Source organism: Bos grunniens, chromosome 15 (assembly GCF_055505025.1).
Source record: "Bos grunniens cultivar Pamir isolate PY7600 chromosome 15, Bosgru_T2T1.0, whole genome shotgun sequence".
NCBI classification, from domain to species: domain Eukaryota; kingdom Metazoa; phylum Chordata; class Mammalia; order Artiodactyla; family Bovidae; genus Bos; species Bos grunniens.
The window spans coordinates 5,129,619-5,148,805 of NC_141179.1; the positions used below are offsets into that span (position 1 = coordinate 5,129,619).

General features: G+C 40.6%; 1 long non-coding RNA gene across 3 annotated transcripts in view; it reads left to right on the forward strand.

The window, feature by feature from the left end:
- The window catches only part of LOC147357270 (uncharacterized), a 33,406-nt gene extending 15,051 nt beyond the window's left edge, over positions 1–18,355 (forward strand). For 2 of the 3 annotated variants that reach the window (XR_015141424.1, XR_015141423.1), the window contains one exon: positions 1,436–18,355. This is a non-coding gene — a long non-coding RNA (uncharacterized LOC147357270). The remainder of the gene's footprint in view (positions 1–1,435) is intronic. The other variant, XR_015141425.1, reaches the window with a different exon arrangement.
- The last annotated feature ends 832 nt before the right edge of the window (positions 18,356–19,187 follow it).

Sequence of the window (19,187 nt, forward strand, 5' to 3'; positions counted from 1 at the left end):
ATCAGGCTTCAGCACATTCACTACCTCCCTGAGTTTGCCCAGACTCAAGTCCTTTGAGTTAGTGATGCCTCCAACCATCTCATCCTCTGTCATCCCCTTCTCCTCTTGCCTTCAATCTTTCCCAGCATTGGGATCTTTTCCAATGAGTTGGCTCTTTGCATCAGGTGGCCAGAGTATTGGAGCTTCAGCATCAGACCTTCCAGTGAATATTCAGGACTGATTTCCTTTAGGATGGGCTGGTTGGATCTCCTTGCAGTCCAAGGGACTCTCAAGAGTCTTCTCCAGCACCACAGTTTGAAAGCGTCAATTCTTGGGTGATAAAACTCCTTTATGGTTCAACTCTCCCATCAATACACGACTACTGGAAAAACCATAGATTTGACTCTACAGACTTTCGTCAGCAAAGTGATGTCTCCACTTTTTAATATGCTGGCTAGGTTGGTCACAGCTTTCCTTTAAAAGAGCAAGCATCTTTTAATTTCATGGCTGCAGTCGCTGTCCACATTGCTTTTTTAATACATGATAAATTTGAGCAAAATTTCTTGTGTGCCAGAAAGAACTGTACAACAAATAGGTATTTTTATGTGTCCATTGGGTCATTTGTGTTGCTTGCATTTTTTAATATTTTCTGTAGCATTGCTGAGTTTTGATCAGCTTCATGTGTTGATAACTGAGATAGCTTGAACCTTCTTACCACAATAGTGAATCTACCACATTTTTATTGGAGTCAGTCAATTTTTACTACATACATTTATTTTAAACAAAACTTTTAGGTATCCATAAGCTCCAATATTGAAATAGTTACATTTTCCTGGAAAATTCCACTTTTAAACAATACATGCTCTCTCTTCTTTTCTAGCAATTATTTTTGCTTTAAAGTCTATGATCAGTCATACCAGCCTTCTTTATTTTAATAATTTTGCTGTGTATCTTTTTTCATTCTTTCAGCTCTTCTTTGTTCTGATTTAGATCTACCTCTCAGAAAGAACACAGTGAGATTTTTTTTATCTTTTTGTCTAGACTGACAAGTTTACCTTTCACCAAAACAGTTATTCTCTTTTATTTGCTGTAATTATTTGAATTCATTGATGTAATCTTATTTGTGTCTATTAAACTACTTGTTTTGGGTTGTTTGCTTTTTATCCTTAATTCTTTACAATCTGAATATTAAACTCTCTATTTCTCTTCTTTTATTGTTTATCCTAAAACATTCTAGTGCTCATTTAACTTTACATGATCTAAAATTAGTATTTTCGTCCTCTTTCAGAAAACCAAAAGGACTTTAGATTGCTTTAACTCCTATCATCTTCTTCCCATATTTAATACTATTGCTATCAAATAATTCAGTGGTTTTTTTGTTTTTCTCTGTAAATCAAAATTGTTTTTGCACAGTTCATACTTGTTTTGATTTATCTCAGGATTTTGTATTTTTAAGCTCTGCTGCTGCTACTGCTGCTGCTGCTGTGTCGCTTCAGTCATGTCCGACTCTGTGCGACCCCATAGACGGCAGTCCACCAGGCTCCCCCGTCCCTGGGATTCTCCAGGCAAGAACACTGGAGTGGGTTGCCATTTCCTTCTGCAGTGCATGAAAGTGAAAAGTGAAAGTGAAGTCGCTCAGTCGTGTCTGACTCTTCGCGACCCCATGGACTGCAGTCTACCAGGCTTCTCCATCCATGGGATTTTCCAGGCAAGCTCTATATTCCTTCTTTTATTTCAGACCTTTTTATGTTTTCTCCTCATCGCCCACCCAAAAATGCATGTCTACACAAATGAGACTGTCTTCCTTTCAATTCAGTGGACTGGTGAACTCTTTGAAAGTCAATATATAGATTAGGTTTAGAGCTCTTGAGATAACTAAACATTGTCTTTAATGGTGTAATTTTGGTATCTTAAATTTAAATAAATAAAAGGCCCTTTTTTTTTTTTTGTCTACAAAGCTTTTGTTTGCAGAACCAGCCAATGAAAAATTCAATGGATGGATTAGGTTGTTGCCTTCGTAGCACGACTCCCTTGAAAGGAAGACCCACCAAAGGAATATTGGACCTTACCATAGGGTAGGGAGATTCCTGGAGGATTCCTCTGCACCACCAAGAGTTGTTCTTTTCCATTCCTGCTTTGGCTATTGGCAGTACTTGAATATGATGATGAGATTAAGTAATGGTTTCTGAATTCCTACTATACAGTTTAAACAGAGTCTCATGGTCCAGACTTCTGCAGCTAGGAAAGTAGCCTGTGGCAATGAGTAGACTCTTGTTCTTGCTTAGTAGGCCATTCAACCTACCCCATGTCTTTCTAGGGTGTTGCAATTCAGAGCCCATGCTAACTCTTGATCAGCTGAGCCTATATGTATCCAGTTCAGTTCAGTTCAGTTCAGTCATGTCCGACTCTTTGCGACCCCATGAATTGCAGCACACCAGGCCTCCCTGTCCATCACCAACTCCCGGAGTTCACTCAAACTCATGTCCATAGAGTCCGTGATGTCATCCAGCTATCTCATCCTCTGTCTTCCCCTTCTCCTCCTTCCCCCAATCCCTCCCAGCATCAGGGTCTTTTCCAATGAGTCAACTCTTCGCATCAGGTGGCCAAGGTCCTGGAGTTTCACCTTTAGCATCATTCCTTCCAAATAACACCCAGGACTGATCTCCTTTAGAATGGACTGGTTGGATCTCCTTGCAGTCCAAGGGACTCTCAAGAGTCTTCTCCAACACCACAGTTCAAAAGCATCAATTCTTCAGCGCTCAGCTTTCTATATGCATCCAAATACTGTATAAACATGAATTGTCAATGAGACAGTTTAGTATTCTGAGAGAACAATCATAACCACAATCCAAATAGCTGAGTATATTTTTCTAAGCAAAGGAACAGTGTTGCAGCTGATTTCATAATTGAAGAAAACAGGAAAAAGACTGTGAAAAGGGAGGAAACTGCCAGGAGAGAAGAATGCAAGTTACAAGTGTGGCATAGGAGGGCCAAAAGGGACACAAATAATGATGTGTATTCATTTATTATTTGTCATTCAGCGAAGTGCTGAGCTGCATATCAAGGCTTTGACTCTATTAGCAGGTCTAGTGCTGGCAGGGTAGTCGACCGGTGACAGCTGTGCAGGGTACTGAAAACACATGGGCTCTGAAAGCGCGTGAGCTTAGTTTCACATGGCGGCTCTAGTATTCGGTGGCTTCACAACTGCTAGTAGTTTCTTTAGCATCTCTTGGTCTTAGTTTCCAATTTGTAAAAGGGGGGAAAGCCACTACTGTGGCAGTGTTATGAGGGTTAACTATAATGAAAGTAAATGTCTTTCAACACCTACCCTACAAAACACCCTCAGTGAAAGGCAGCAATTATCATTATGTCACGTTAGACTCAGCACTGAATCTCTGTCTCTCTATAATTTTCTAATCTATAAAATGGAAACTAAAGAACAAAAAAAAAACTCTTCTATCTTACAAAAAGTCTGTGGAGGTATAAATGAGCTTGAGCACTTTGTTGACATTTTGGACAATTCCATTAAACAGAGTTCTTTCAGAATCCTGTCCCCAGGCCCCAGCCCCCAAAAGAAAATCAAGCTAGTTATAAATAAATAAGCTGGTCTTCTTTAAATAATCATTCATTTCATCCAAACTTTAAAATATTTCCAAACTGTGACTATTTCTTTGCTATTCTTCTCATATTTTTTATGTTTACAGTATCCACATTTTTTCATATTATTTCCAGTTCAAATCCGAAAATATAAAAAAGGAAACATTTGGGGGAAGAGTCTTCCTTTGTAATAGTTGGCTTTCTTGTACCTTTTGAAAGCCTGCGTATATTTGAATGGATCAGTGAGTTACCTGCACCCCGCGATTTTCCCCTCCGCCTCTCACAGCCATTCTAAACCACCCAGGCTAGAGTCAGTTTCCCTCGATACAGTTGCCCAGTTGCTTCTGGTTTTTGTTTGCATTTCTGTTCAACTGAGTGTTCCAGTTTCTTCCCTTTAGCTGCTATGGCCAGACTTATCTTCTGAAATAAAATGAAAAGACATTATAGTCAAGTAAGTTATATCGCGAGGAGGGCTTGTGTCTAAATCCCTTTCTCCTCTTTACCCTGGTGAACAGAGCTAGAAAACGCAGCAGCCTCATGATCCCTGCCATCCTCCCCCTTGAGGCTGAGAACACAGCCAGTTCTGAGCAGCCAGTCCCCAGTCTCTGGTTCTGCTGGACTGTCCCAGCCTGTCCTCCTTCTTAGAGACAAAGGCACTTCCTGCAGAAGACACACTCAGCTCCAAATCGTACTACCCCAAATCCTGCTTCCAAGGTAGAATAAAGAATAAAAAAACAGAAGAAAAGAAGTAAGAGGAAAAGAATCCAAATTGCTTTCTCTACGTTTTTATCTTGTTCATTTTTGGAGCCGAGGAATGGTGTCTAAAACATAGCAGTCGTTCAACAAATATAGTTGAATAAGCAGACTATGTAAAGTAGAGGATGAAGTAGTGGCTTTCCTAAATGCAGTTATGGTGGCTTTTGTGCACTGATTTGTTTGGTATCCATTCTAATCTCTTTCTTCTGTGTCTTCATCAAATCTATTGCCGGAAGGCTGACAACTGTATTTCCCAGATTTCCTTGCAACTAATATTATAGATATCACTTAGGTTGCACCAACCTGGTAAAATCATTATGGGATTTGAATTTGAAGCTCTTTCAAGTGGAGAGTTAAGAGGCCTCCGTTTTGTTGATGTAAACTGTGAGAGGCAGGGTAAAACTGTGGCTAGCAGCTTCCTAATGTGATGGCTTGTTACAGTTCAAGTGGAAGCTTTCCCATCACTGGTAGGAGTTCCTGGAAGCTCAATCCAGAGCCTGCTTCTACAGCCTCCAGTGATTTTGGAAGTCACCCAGTGCATCATAAGAAACCTATTTTTTGTACAAACTACTATCTGCAGTGGAGCTCTACTATAGCATACCCACTGAAATGCATGGCCTCTTTCGCCACCTAACACCAACAGCGAAGGACAATTGGACATGAACATGCACTGTTTACTCTTTCATTGCTTCCGTCTATTTAATGCAGGACCTTGCACCCCACGCACCCACTCCACACCACCCATTAAAACTTCCTCTAATCTATTCATTTGTGTTTTGAATTCTCAGGCTTTTTTTCTACCTCCTCACGAACAATCCTCTTGTATTCTCTCAATATGCTGTTTTTATAGACACTTGTCTTCCATGCTACTTGAGGACAGCACCTTCCCCATAACCACTGCTGCCCACACGTGAACACTGATCCCTGCCAAGGCTGGGCTTTCTGTGGGTTTCCAAAGTGGCCAGTCCTCAAAGTGGTATAATCCCTTTAATTGTCACACTGTTGGAAAAATAACTTCTCCAAGAATAAAGGAGAGAAGGCCTTTCTCCTTTAACCTGTGACATGATGTATGACCAAAGCAAAATGACTTAAGCCCCATGTCTCAGCATAGCCTTCTGAAGACAGCCCCTTCTCTGTAAGAGGCTGAAATTTATGCACGGTGTTTGACAAGGGAATATATACCACCTATTCGCTGATGCTTTTGTCTTCTCTTCTTCTGAGCTTGTGCTGCAATCTTCTCCTGCAGCCCCAAAATAAAGCCCCTGAGACAAAAGTAAATGTTAACTCAGGCCCATCTCTCATTCATGAAAGTGAAAGTCGCTCAGTCCTGTCTGACTTTTTGTGACCCCATGGACTGTAGCATACCAGGCTTCTCTGTGCTTGGAATTCTCCAGGCAAGAATACTGAAGTGGATAGCTGTTCCCTTCTCTAGGGGATCTTCCCAACCCAGGGATCAAATCCAGGTCTCCTGCATTGAAGATGATTCTTTACCATCTGAGCCACCAGGGAAACCCAAGAATACTAGAGTGGGCAGCCTATCCCTTCTCCAGGAGATCTTCATGACCCAGGAATTGAACTGGGGTCTCCTGCATCACAGGCAGATTCTTTACCAAACTCCAGCAAATGACAAGGCCAAAAACTTAGATCAGCACCACTCGCTTATTTGAGCACCTACATTGTGCTAGGTGTACATTCACACTGATCTGCAGGTGAGTTATTCATGGTCTTTACCCTTAAGGAATTTGTCACATAGTGGAAATAAAGAACCACCTTTAAGATGGAAAAACCTTATATACAGGGAGTGCCTGTCAGATTTGAACCCCCAAAGAAAACCAAAGAAATTTATACTTTCTATACCCTATTATTCAGAGAAGGCGATGGCACCCCACTCCGGTACTCTTGCCTGGAAAATCCCATGGACGGAGAAGCCTGGTAGCCTGCAGTCCATGGGGTCGCTAAGAGTCAGATACAACTGAGCGACTTCACTTTCACTTTTCACTTTCATGCATTGGAGAGGGAAATGGCAACCCACTCCAGTGTTCTTGCCTGGAGAATCCCAGGGACGGGGGAGCCTGGTGGGCTGCCGTCTATGGCGTCACACAGAGTTGGACATGACTGAAGTGACTTAGCAGCAGCAGCAGTGAAAAAAAAGGTGTTAGGCACAAAACTTGAGAAAATAGATTTAAAGCAACCCTACCTTTTAATGCAAGGGGTTAGGCTGTCAAAGATAACATAGGTGATAATTTGTCAGGTCAGACTTTCGTGAATTTGAGACCTCATGCAGATTCAAGCTTTAGTGATAATTGTAAGGATATGAGTAACCACACCACACAGCAGAGTCAAAGCAGAGAGCGTCCAGGACCACCACTGCGGCCCCCAGGCCCTTTCTCCCTGCATCAAGACACACTTCAGTTCAGCTTATTTTAGGAGGTCTCTGAGTTGTGTATGCAGAGCTATTACAAATACTAATTGGTTGTGTACAGAGGGCTCCAGAGTCAGATGCACAGCTGTCCCAGGGAGATACAGTCCTCTCCAGAGACAGCGGGGATGGACAGGGAGCTGGAAGAGCAGGTGTGGGGAGAGAGACTGCCACCCCGCCTTCCTCAGCAGGCCAGGGGCCTTCTGAGCTCAGGGAACTTTAAATCCATGAAACTCTGGTGGTAGATATTAGAATGATTGGGTTTTTTACATGATTAGTAGATATCCAATTAGGACTGCAAGTGCAGTGGGAACTAAGATTTTACCCAGACAAAGATAGGGAAGAGCCTGCCAAGTGGGCTTAAAGCAAAAGGTTTGAAAAAATGGTGAAGCTCTCTGTTTTCATCTGAGCAAGTTTTGATTGTCCAATAAATGGATTATACAGGCACACTGCTATTTGTGTCCAAGGGTGTGTGTGTGTATGTGTGTGTATAATCTGTGGGTGTACATAAATTTTCTTTGTTTATTCCCCTTGCCAGTAGTGGGGATTAATCAGTCATCCACACCATGCTTGAGAAACTATACAGTTCCTTAGGCAAGGAGGAGGCGTTTGGGAGAGAAGCAGTATTTATTAATGCTATATGCAATTTGTTCTCTACTTTTGAGAAAACGATTCTTTAAAGAGAAAATAAAATGATCCTTGGTTAAAACTAAATGCTGGATAATTTGACCTTTCGTTAAGGAAACTTTATAGAGCTCAAAAAGCATTAAGGCCCTTCCTGATGGGCGAGAATTATCTGTTTTCACAGGTAGGAAAGAGCAGAAAGGATTCAGTCTGAAGATGCTTTGCCCCAAATCCTCAGTCATCTTCAAGAGAAATAAATTCCACGGTCTCTCCGATTCTAAAAAATGTGTTTCGGATAGATATACAAACATTTTTCTTTCAATGCAAGTTTGATAAAAGGTTTATGTTTAGCTTTGCTTTTCAGTTGTCAGTTTCTCTTGGGCTCCGCTGTTAAAGGCCGTCGACTCCCTTTCCACAGCAGAGTCAGCCATCTGCATGCAGGTGTCCCTCCCTGGAGCAGCTTCCTGTCTCTTCCCTTTAGCTGTCACACTCCTGTAAGTTCTCAGAGAATTTCAGCGTAAAATGATTCCCCTGTTCTCCAAGAAACTAGGAAAATCAATGCAGAAAGTGACAAAAGAAGCTCTTATTATTCCTGCAGAAATTTACCAAAGAAGCAAGCCCAAGTAATAGGGAAAAAAAAAACACACCTGATTTGCTAAATCCGGAAATTGATGATTGATAAAGGGCTGATGGCTATTGATGTTTTAATAGAATACTGTCATTTGGGTTAACCATGAGACCCCATCATTATCAATATTGACTAGTAAGCAAGGATGAAAATTCAAAATTAAGATACTGACAATTTACTTTCTTCAAAACAGCATAAAATGAAAACTTTCAAAGTATATAGACTTAAAGAAAATATTTTTAATATAAGAAAAAATTAGAAAGAAAGAGATGAAGAATGAATGTATTCTGCTTATTTTTATCCAGTAGTCCTTATCACATAATTTATAATTTCATTTTTAATATTTAAACAAGAGGGGAAGAGTAATTATATAATAACTATCTGTTTTTCGTTTCTCCCATTTTTCAGATTATTTTTGGTAATGATTAATACCTTTTAATCCATGTTTCAGACATTTCACAACAGAAGCTTTCATAAGGACTTATCACCCAGCAATTATTTAACTATGCTTTTTCAAAGTATGAATACACTGAAAACTATTGTGCAAGGCAGAATTTTTGGGTTATGATTAATGGTGAAGCAAATGTGATTGAAGCAGATTATAATATTTAATCACATATTGGCTGAACAGATGCTTAAGAATGTAGCATCTGAAGCTCCCTACTTACCATTCACAATGCAAATTTAACAATGTAAAAAAAATCTCAAGAGAAAAATACATTTTTGTAATGTTCTAATCTCTGTATCTATCATATACACTGGAAGTTCCTTAAAAAGTGGAAAATGTCTAAATGACCTGTTAAATAAGAGGTGATATCTTAATAAAGTAGGACGTTGGCTAGATAACCACATCTAGCTTAGGTTGAAAACCACTTATACATCTCCTGCTATGTGGATCCTTTTATTTGCTGATGCCATTGCATTCACTCTGCATCATCCACAAAAAAAAAAAAAAAAGGCATCTCATGCATTTCACATCCTGTTGACTCATGGGAACACCCTATATGTTTCTCACAGTCAGGTACACTTTAGTATGTCTGTATATTAGCATATGTACTAGTTGGTTCTCCTCCAAAACAAAGTTGCACAAATGTTTGAATTTTGAGAATATAGATTACAGTTCCTGTGTTTGAAAAGGGGAAGGAGTAAAGATATACGTAAAAAGAAGAACAAGCTTAAAATTATTTTGTCTTCCCTAGAGCATTGCAGGTGAACTGGATTACAACCTATGACTCTGCTGTGTGGAGGAGAGGTCGTAACAAGGATGAATGTCACACTGTCCTAGTCCTCCACTTAGATGAAGTACATACACTGGCCTTCAGTATTCTTGCTTGAGAACCCCATGAACAGTGGGAAAAGGCAAAAAGATAGGACACTGGAAGATGAACTCCCCAGGTCGGTAGGTGCCCAATATGGTACTGGAGATCAGTGGAGAAATAACTTCAGAAAGAATGAAGAGATGGAGCCAAAGCAAAAACAACACCCAGCTGTGGATGTGACTGGAGATGGAAGCAAGGTCCGATGCTGTAAAGAGCAATATTGTACAGGAACCTGGAATGTTAGGTCCATGAATCAAGGCAAATTGGAAGTGGTCAAACAGGAGATGTCAAGAGTGAACATCGACATTGTAGGAATCAGTGAACTAAGATGGACTGGACAGGCATGCGTACGTTCACTAAAGCCCCATGCTTGTTTTGCTGTCTGTGCATGCGTTATCTGTGCATCTCTATATGTGCCTCACAGTATTAAGAAGCTTGTGTTTTATTCAATGGTTGTTACAGATCTGTTTGTCAAACTTTCCTGATACCACAGCCACCAGGCCTTCTCCATTTCTACAATGCTCAGAAAACCTTAGGCCAGGCCTGTGATTACGGAGGGCCTATGTATGGTTCAGTTCAGTTCAGTTGCTCAGTCGTGTCCGACTCTATGCAACACCATGAATCACAGCATGCCAGGCCTCCCTGTCAGCATCACCAACTCCCGGAGTTCATTCAAACTCATGTCCATCGAGTCGGTGATGTTAGTAGAGGATTAATGGTCCCAAGAAAAGAAAACTCATTTACTCTTTCAGTATTATTTCTTGAGTGTTCCCTTCATGCCAGATACTAATTGAGGCCCAATATGAGCGTGGGGACAGGCAAGGAAATCATAATACCTAAGCCCTGAATTATTAGAGAAAGTCAGGAAGCCCAGTCAACCACACAGAGAAACACCAAATAAAGGTTACAGCAGATCAGAAAAGCAGTCCTGAAGTAGTTTTCTGATCATCCTCGATTACAGAATATGAAACAGGAGTGTCAAAGGTCAAAATTAAATTTGTTCTTATATATTCATAATTAGTTTTAATGTGGTTTTCTTTTTTTTCACAATGTTATATGTCAATTACATCTCAATTTAAAAAAAAAAAAAGGGGGGGAAATATCCGAATACCCGGAACTAATGAGCCAGAATTAAAAGCAAGTGTCTCACTTTTCCACTGCCCTTAGCCCCCTCAAAACAAGAATATGTTCACCCTCCCCATAATGTCTCCTGCACTGTCAGACAGATTCTTTATCACTGAGCCACCTGGGAAGCCAAGGAAGCTCTCTGAGGCTTCTTTATTTACTTTTTATTTTGAGATATTATATATTCCTTACTTCCCACAGTAAGTGTTTGAAATTTGATGTGTATTTTACTCTTAGAGCACATCTCCATTTATTTATTTTTTTAATCTCACTTTTATACCTGAAACTATTACAACATTATTATTTGGCTATACCCTAATACAAAATGTTTTTGGTGTTAAACAAAAAAGTTGTAATGTTTTATTTAGCTATTTGGTAAAAGAGTTGGGCACAACTTAGCCACTAAACAATGACAACCAATTCAGTACATGTGTCAGCGTGATGAAGTTATCTCCAGCAAACTCCTTTTTACCTGGAGCATTTGAGGAAAGACTATGAAGCAGGTTTAGGTTTAAATCCACACAGTTTTAATAATCATTATCACTAGTCTAGCCTTGGGCAAAGACTGGATCTACATTTACTCTGACTATTGGTAGAAAGGAAAAAATGGTTAAACTTTTGGCTTCCTTAAGAAGAATGGTCATCGAGGAGTCAGTGCCTAATACAAGAGATCAATAAAGTGCTGGTGTGGATGATGATAATAACAGTTTACAGATGCTTGGAAGCCCATGAGTCATCATCATTAATTTAGCTTCACATGCGTGTAGGCAGAATAATAGGATTCAGACAGGCCTCTGAGGGGCAGATCTATCACATTGATCGAGAGCAGCCAGCAGAAAGATGGGCTTTCGGTCACATCTGACAGCACTATGATGTGGTAGAAGGCAATCGATGGAGCCCTCCTGTCTGACTGGACTGCCCCCTGCTTTGAACACAGCCTCATGTGATGACCTCCCCAACCCCTGGTCCACGTTTAGCCTGGAACTCGGTATAAGTCACCGCGGCGTCTCCTGCCCTGAAAGTGGGCTTCTGCCTGCAGAATAACAGACCTCTTGTGTGCACTATGCTAATTCACAGAACCCCACTTTGTTCTTCGAATTGGGTTTCTCAAATGTCTCAGCAGATTAAACACCCATTTCTTCTAGAAATGTGGCTTTGCCTTTGGTGTCTGGCGTTTCTGTTTCCTGCTGGGTCTGGAAAGCTGGCCTCTGAACCCCGGGTGGCTGGGCACCTGTTTAAAGACTGTCCTGCCTGCCCTCCTGCACATCCCAGCATCACCTAGTGCTAATTCTCTGTCACTAAACTCTGCCACTAAACTTTTGATGCTTTTGAACTGTGGTGTTGGAGAAGAATCTTGAGAGTCCCTTGGACTGGAGGGAGATTCAACCAGTCCATCCTAAAGGAGACCAGTCCTGGGTGTTCATTGGAAGGATTAATGCTGAAGCTGAAACTCCAATACTTTGGCCACCTGATGTGAAGAATTGACTCATTGGAAAAGACCCTGATGCTGGGAAAGATTGAAGGTGGGAGGAGAAGGGGACGGCGGATGAGATTGTTGGATGGTATTGCTGACTTGATGGACGTGAGTTTGAGTAAGCTCTGGGAATTGGTGATGGACAGGGAAGCCTGGCGTGCTGCAGTCCATGGGCTTGCAAATTGTCAGACACGACTGAGCAACTGAACTGAACTGAGCTGAAATTGCCGCTGGTTTGCTTCACGTCGGAATACAGATGCTAATTGTTTACTGAGCACCACTTGTGATTCCGAGCTGTTTGCACCAAATGTTAAATTCTGTGTGGTGTTGTAGGTGGTTTCTCAGCTTCCACAAATAAGTTGTTTTTCCCTTTTCATCTTTCAATCTACCTAGAGCAGTTAACTCGGCCAAGGCTAGTTCTGTCATGGAATGTAAGATGGGTAGGAGATGCAAGCTGTCCTTGACCTTAAGAAGGAAGATTAATAGCAGCAACTATAATTTAATACATTTATTTATTCAATTATTATCTTTCCTTGGCTACTACACATTAAATGTTGGAATCAGAGCAACAACAACAAAAAAGACAGGATTCCCATTCTCACAGAGCTTATATTTTCAGGCCAGCATGCACACATTCATGTGTATGTTGTTGTTGTTGAAAAGAAGGACAATAAAAACCAGTATCATGTTATAAATAGCACAGTGTAACACAATGTAGAGAGTTTAAAGAGCTAGTTCAAACTGGGAGGTAGGAAGTCTCTCTGTGGAGGAGACATTTGAAGTGACATAAAGGAGCCAGCCATTGGCTGATCAAAGAGGACACATTTCTAGGAGAGGAAAAACTGGGCAAAGGTTCAAAACAGGAATGTGCCTGAGGATCTGCGATTCAGATCAGAGTTGTTGGAGGTAGTGGACAGGAAAGCAGTGATTAGAACAAGGCTGGCAACTTTGTCAGAAGCTGCATCTTGAGTGGCTTTATGAATCGTGATAGAGTTTGAGTTTAAACACAATACAAAGGCGTTTGAGGATTTTAAGGAAGAGAGTACCTTGAGTGAGTTATATTTGTAAACGAGCACAGTGCCTCTGGGAAGATCATGAATGTGAATGAAGATCCTGAGAAGCAGCTGAGACTCCTTAGGAGGCTACCGGGTAGTCAAGCAAGAGGGAGTGCTCTGCATGAGGCTATGTAAACACATGCAGAAAACTGGAGGTGTGGGAAGCAGAGAAAAGTGGAGAATCTGCAGGACCTACAGAAGGATGTGATGTGGGGTCATAAATCTTAGATTTTTATAAGGAGCAAAAGGACCCATGACAGTATCATCTTCTGAGGACGGGAGAAAAGCCAAGTGTGATTTTCTGGCTTGTATGCTTGAGTTGCCTGTTAAACATGATGTAAATATAGAGAGTAGGCAGTGGGGTAGGTGAATCTGAAGGGCTGGGAGATGTAAGGACTGGAGACAAAGCACTGGAAGCCATGAACTAAGGGAGAAAATATATGTTAGGCTTTGACACTGGTTCCTGACCTAGAGCTCCTAAATCCCTTGGAATTTCCTGGATGATATGTGCCCTTTGTTTTAATGCGGTGACCCTTGGCAGTCTCCTGGATAGTTTCTGGACGGGAGCTGATCATCAAAAAGACCAAACCATGATCTGTTGTTGTTTAGTGACTAAGTCATGTCCGACTCTTTGGCAACCCCATAGCCCACCAGGATCCTCTGTCCATGGGATTTTTCAGACAAGAATACTGGCATGGGTTGCCATTTCTTCCTCCAGAGGATCTTCCTTCCTGCATTGACAAGCAGGTTTTTGTTTGTTTGTTTTTTTACCACCCAGCCACCATGGGAGCCCGGACCATAATCAGACATTTGGAGTGTTCAACCCCATCACCCATCCTTCTGAAAGGCGAGAGGGACTAGAAACTGAGTTCATGATCAGTCATGGAGGTGATGAGGCCTACATAAAAATCTGGAAATTGTGGAATCCTGAGAGTTTATGGGCTGATAAATATAGCTGCATGCCAGGATGGTGGTTATCCTCAGCTTTACGGGGTAAGAAGCCCCTGTGCACAGGACCTTTCCAGGTCTTACCATATGTATCTCTTTATCTGGCTGTTTATCTGTATTGCGTAGTATAGTCCTCATTATAAAACAGGCTGATAAGTATAAGTAGGTCTTTCTCTGCGTTCTGTGAGCTGCTCTAGCAAATGGTCAAGTGCAGAGATGAGGCTGTGGGAATGCCAGTTTACATCCTTTGGGTCAGAGTACCGGTGACAAGTGGGACTTGCTACTGGCATCTGAAGCAGGAGGAGGGGAGAGGCCGTCTTCCAAGACTGAGCCCTTAACCTGTGGGTAATGATGCTTCTCCAGCAGCAGACAGTGATAGAATTGAGTGAAACTGCAGGACATCCACCTGGTGTCACAGAACTGCTTGATGGGTAGAAAACCCATTCATGAGTCAGAAGTACTATGAGTAGAGAAAAAACAGAAGGAGTATGCTTTTTTTGTTGCTTCTGTTTGGTTGGTTTGCTGGTTTTTCACAGGAGTCATCTGCACAGAGCTGGTATTTGCATGCTTGGAGTGGAGGAGGCTCCAAGGAGATGGTGTGGATAAGAAGAGATGAGAACAAACCAGGAGAGACCTTTGAGACACCCTAAAATGTTGAAGCCAAGAAGAGGAAAAGGAGCATGAGAAGTGAGCAGAAATGTGAAGCAACTGCATTTAATAAGCCCTTATCATATGCAAGCTTGTGTGCTAATTTTTTAAAAAATTAATGTATTGAGGTAACATTACATAAGTTTCAATGTATGACTTTATATTTCAGTTTCTGTATACACTACGGCGTGCTTAACACCAGAAGTTTAGCTTCTGTCAGTCACCATACAGTTGACCCCCCTTACGCATTTCTCTCTCCTCCCCAGTCCCCTTCTCTTCTGGTATCTGCTACTCTGTTCCTGTATCCGTGTCTATTTTTGTTTGGCTTGGTTGGGTCATTTTTAAAAATATTCCACACGGTGAAATTGTTATGCAGGCTAATCACTTTAACCTTAAACTGTCAGAGCTAGTTAGAAAGTGAAGTCTGTCTAAGCCCCTCCACTGGCCAGCTGTGTGACCTTAGGCAAGTCAGCTAGCGTCTCCATAACTCAGTTACCTCATCTGTAAAATGGATTTATAAAAATATTTACCTTACAGGCTTGATAGTTGGATTAAATGGATGAATATGTATAAAACCCCTAGAACAGTGCCTGTTATGTATTAAGCACTCAATAAACGTGATGTAGCAATGGTAAACAATTGTAAATGTAGTAAACAGCAACTATTATCTGCCTTTCACATTTAAGTGACGGTCAGACAAGTCTGAATCGTGAAATATTAAGAGTTAGAAATGGTGGAATCAAGGCTAAGATAACTGATACCAAAGGGTATAATAATTCTACGTTCCTTTAATTTAGGATCTTTAAAATAAACTGACTTATGACCTAGTTATTGTTTTTAATCAACCACGGTGCCACAGTGTGGAAACTGAAATATTAATATTTCATTTCAGATACGGAGAAAGCACTGGCAACCCATTCCAGTTCTCTTGCCTGGAAAATCCCATGGGCGAAGGAACCTGGTAGGCTGCAGTCCATGGGGTTGCTAAGAGTTGGGCACAACTGAGCAACTTCACTCTCACTTTTCACTTTCATGCATTGGAGAAGGAAATGGCAACCCACTCCAGTGTTCTTACCTGGAGAATCCCAGGGACAGGGGATCCTGGTAGGCTGCCATCTATGGAGTCACACAGAGTTGGACACGACTGAAGCGACTTAGCAGCAGCAGCAGCATTTCAGATAGCATTTCAACCTTCATTCCCCCCAACCAAATCTTTTTATGGGATGCTGAATATTAAGCAAACTCAATTTACTTTCTGTCTTATCTATGGAGTGATTAAGTATACTACTTTCCCCCTCAAAAAAAAAAAAAAAAATGGTTAGTCAGAGTTGGGAAGAGGCAAAAACACTAAAAAACTAACTAACCAGATAATCAGCCATCATGTAAATATGAGCTTCCCAGGTGGCTCAGTGGGTAAGGCACCAGCCTGCAGCCCAGGAGACACAGGAGATGTAGGTTTGACCCCTGGGTCAGGAAGATCCCCTGGAGGAGGGCATGCCAACCCACTCCAGTGTTCTTGCCTAGAGAATCCTGACAGTGGAGCCTGACGGGCTACAGTCCATAGGGTTACAAAGAGTCAGACACGACCAAAGTGAGCGAACACAACACATGTAAGAATGCAATGTATTGACCATTATTATTAATTTAAAAAATAAAATAATTGTTTAAAAAGCATGTTTATTAATTTTAACTATGTATACCAAATAGCATCAATGACTCAATGGACATGAGTTTGAGTAAATTCCAGGAGATAGTGAAGGACAGAGAAGTCAGGGGTGCTGCAGTCCATGGGGTCGCAGAGTCGGACACAACTTAGCAACTGAACAACAAATACCAAATATGGGAATCAGTCTCAATAAAATGATCATTTTAAAAGGAAACATTATCTATTAATTTCAAGTAAATAAAGCAATTCAAGTGAGGCTAGATAAGTATTGTTGAGAAAAGGAGTTGGAAAGCTATTTCCAAATAGAGAAGAATGATTCGTATTTAGCGTACTTGTTGTTCATCCATAAATTGGTGCTTTTATTTGTTTTAAAGCAATTTGTTCTCTTCAACAAATTAAATGTTCCCCTATGCGAGTGTTAGGCTATTTTATTTGCAACTCTTTTATAAAACAAAGTTAGCTTCTGCTTAATTCCTATCCGGATTAATGAAGGTTTCTTTTATTTATGACATTCTAAATCTTTTCTACTGGTGCTAATTAGGTTCTATTACTAAAGTTGAGAAAGGCGAAGAATTTCTCTGTACATAATTCCATTATCCAGTTCCATAAATTATGTGAAAAGATTGTTGTTACTTTGGAAGAAACTGTGAGGAACATCTGCCAACACTAAGAGGAGACAGGTCTGACTATAATTTTGTCCAAACTATACCACAGGGCATTACCCGTCACAGACAACCTTTAAATGTCAGAAATAAGAAGGAAATAAAAGGAAAGAAAGAAAGGGAAGGAGAAAGGGAGGGAAGCCGGGAAGGAAATAGGGAAAGAGGGAAGGAAATAGGGAAAGAGGGGGGGAAAAATCTCCTCCTTTGGTTTGGAAAAATAGTCCCTCCTTCCAATTTGGTTTGGAAGCACTAGTTTCTGAACCAAGTCAATCACCAGGGACCCGCTCAATTCTGAAAATTTTCCAAAGTGAGGCTTATGTGTTCTGTTGAAATTCACCCAAGAATTGCACACCTTGCTGCTAGGAAGCCATACCAGATGTCCTGTCCAAGGACTAATAACATTTGCTACTGTCAGCTACATCCATATGTGAAGAAGCAGAAGAAAGGGTTTCAGAGCTGGTTAGTCAACTTTAAGTTATGCTTAGCACACTGTATCGGGAATACAAAAGCATTTTCCAGATGGCATCATAAAGTCAGTTCATTTTTGCAAAGCACCATCTCATTTTTGAGAAACAGACCGTTGTTTTTCATTCCCCTTGGTTGTATCAGAATGGCTTTTTCTTGCCATAAATGCAGCACTTAAACTGGAGGGCTGGGTAAGATATCTGCAGTGTAGTATGAAAAATGTCTAACAGACTATAAGCTTTCAGATATGAATTGACGAGGAAGATGATAAGGTATTGTCTTAACCACTGGCCAGGCCATCAAGGAGACAGAGTGCCAGATGGATGTTTGGGATTCTATTTCCACTTTTAATGACATAACCTTGTGTAAGTCACTTAATCATTCTGTGTTTCGATGTCTACATATGTATGAGAGCTATTCTAACCCTCAGAAATTCCTTTGCGAGTCATCCAAGGCCCATCTATCATATGAGTTGTTTCCCTACCTGCTTATCTGCATGAACTCTGCTGTAGCCAAATTGTTCAACTCACTTTCTTCTAAATACACCTTGCACTTTTTCAAATTCATGTCTTTCATCAAGCCCTTTCCTTGGCCTATAATGCCTTTGCTCTTCTCTGTCTGGCCGAATACTACTTGTTCTTTTGAGGCAAGCCTCCTCCTCAATGAAGGCATATACATATTCATGTAGTATATTAGGATTTACACATGTAATTTTATTTAGTAATCAGAACCATATTAAGTCATTATTTTATGCTTATTTACAGATGAGAATATGAGACTAGCTAAATGTTTATTGTCCCTAGGTCCCAAAGTGTTATCAGAACCTGGATTAAATTTAGGTTTCTTAGACACTGTAAGTTCCTTTACTGCTCCACATAGTCTCCTAGTAACATTTTTGTTTCCTTTGTTATAGTTGTTGTTATTACTTTTATACTTTTTTAGTGTAAAAATTCATGTTTCCTTAAATAAATAGTAAATGCCTTGAAGAAAGGAATGGTATTTGTATATTTCTTACATTAGAATATAAACTCCATGGGAGCAGAGAATCTGACTCTGTTATTCACTGTTCTTACTCCAGCTGGCAAGGAGTAAAGTAAGTAATTAATGAATTTCTGTATGTCTCTTACGGCATCTGGCCTTGCATGTAGACGGTCCCAATAAATACTTCTTCTTCTGGTTCTATGAGACTGTCATCCATAAAGATTTTTAGATTAAAATCTTCTTGGATATTTATAAAATGCTTCCCCCTTACCCCTCTCCATGCCTGTTATTTGCCTTCTGATACTGACCGTGACTACATAACATGACTGTTCTCAAATCATTACTGAGTCATTTACACCACTCTTGGCTTCTCATGCTGACACCAAACCCTGTCATGTTTGTCTCTAGTGATATGGAATGAGAAGCATATCATAAGATAAAAAATTGCTTTCTAAATATCATTTATTGAGTGATAAATTATCCCCATGCTGAGCAGTTCATTTATATTATTTTATTTAATTCTCAAAGAGGAACAAAGAGTCTGTTTACAAGTTAGGAAACTAGAAGTCAAAGAGATTAAGCAACTTGCTCATGACCACAAAGCCAATAAAATGATGAGCTAGGATTAAAGCCCAAGCTCCAAACCTCTGAGCTCAGCTTCATCCACGCATCTTGCAATGTTCTGGGAGAGGAGGCTGAATATTCGCATAAGCTAGCATGATCAGATTAGACAAGTCCTAACAGTAAAGTTCAGTAGAGTGAGTAATGGCACTGCATTTTAGGGGTTTGACTATTGAGGAAATGTCCAAATTGTTGACAGCCACACAAATATCAATTGTTT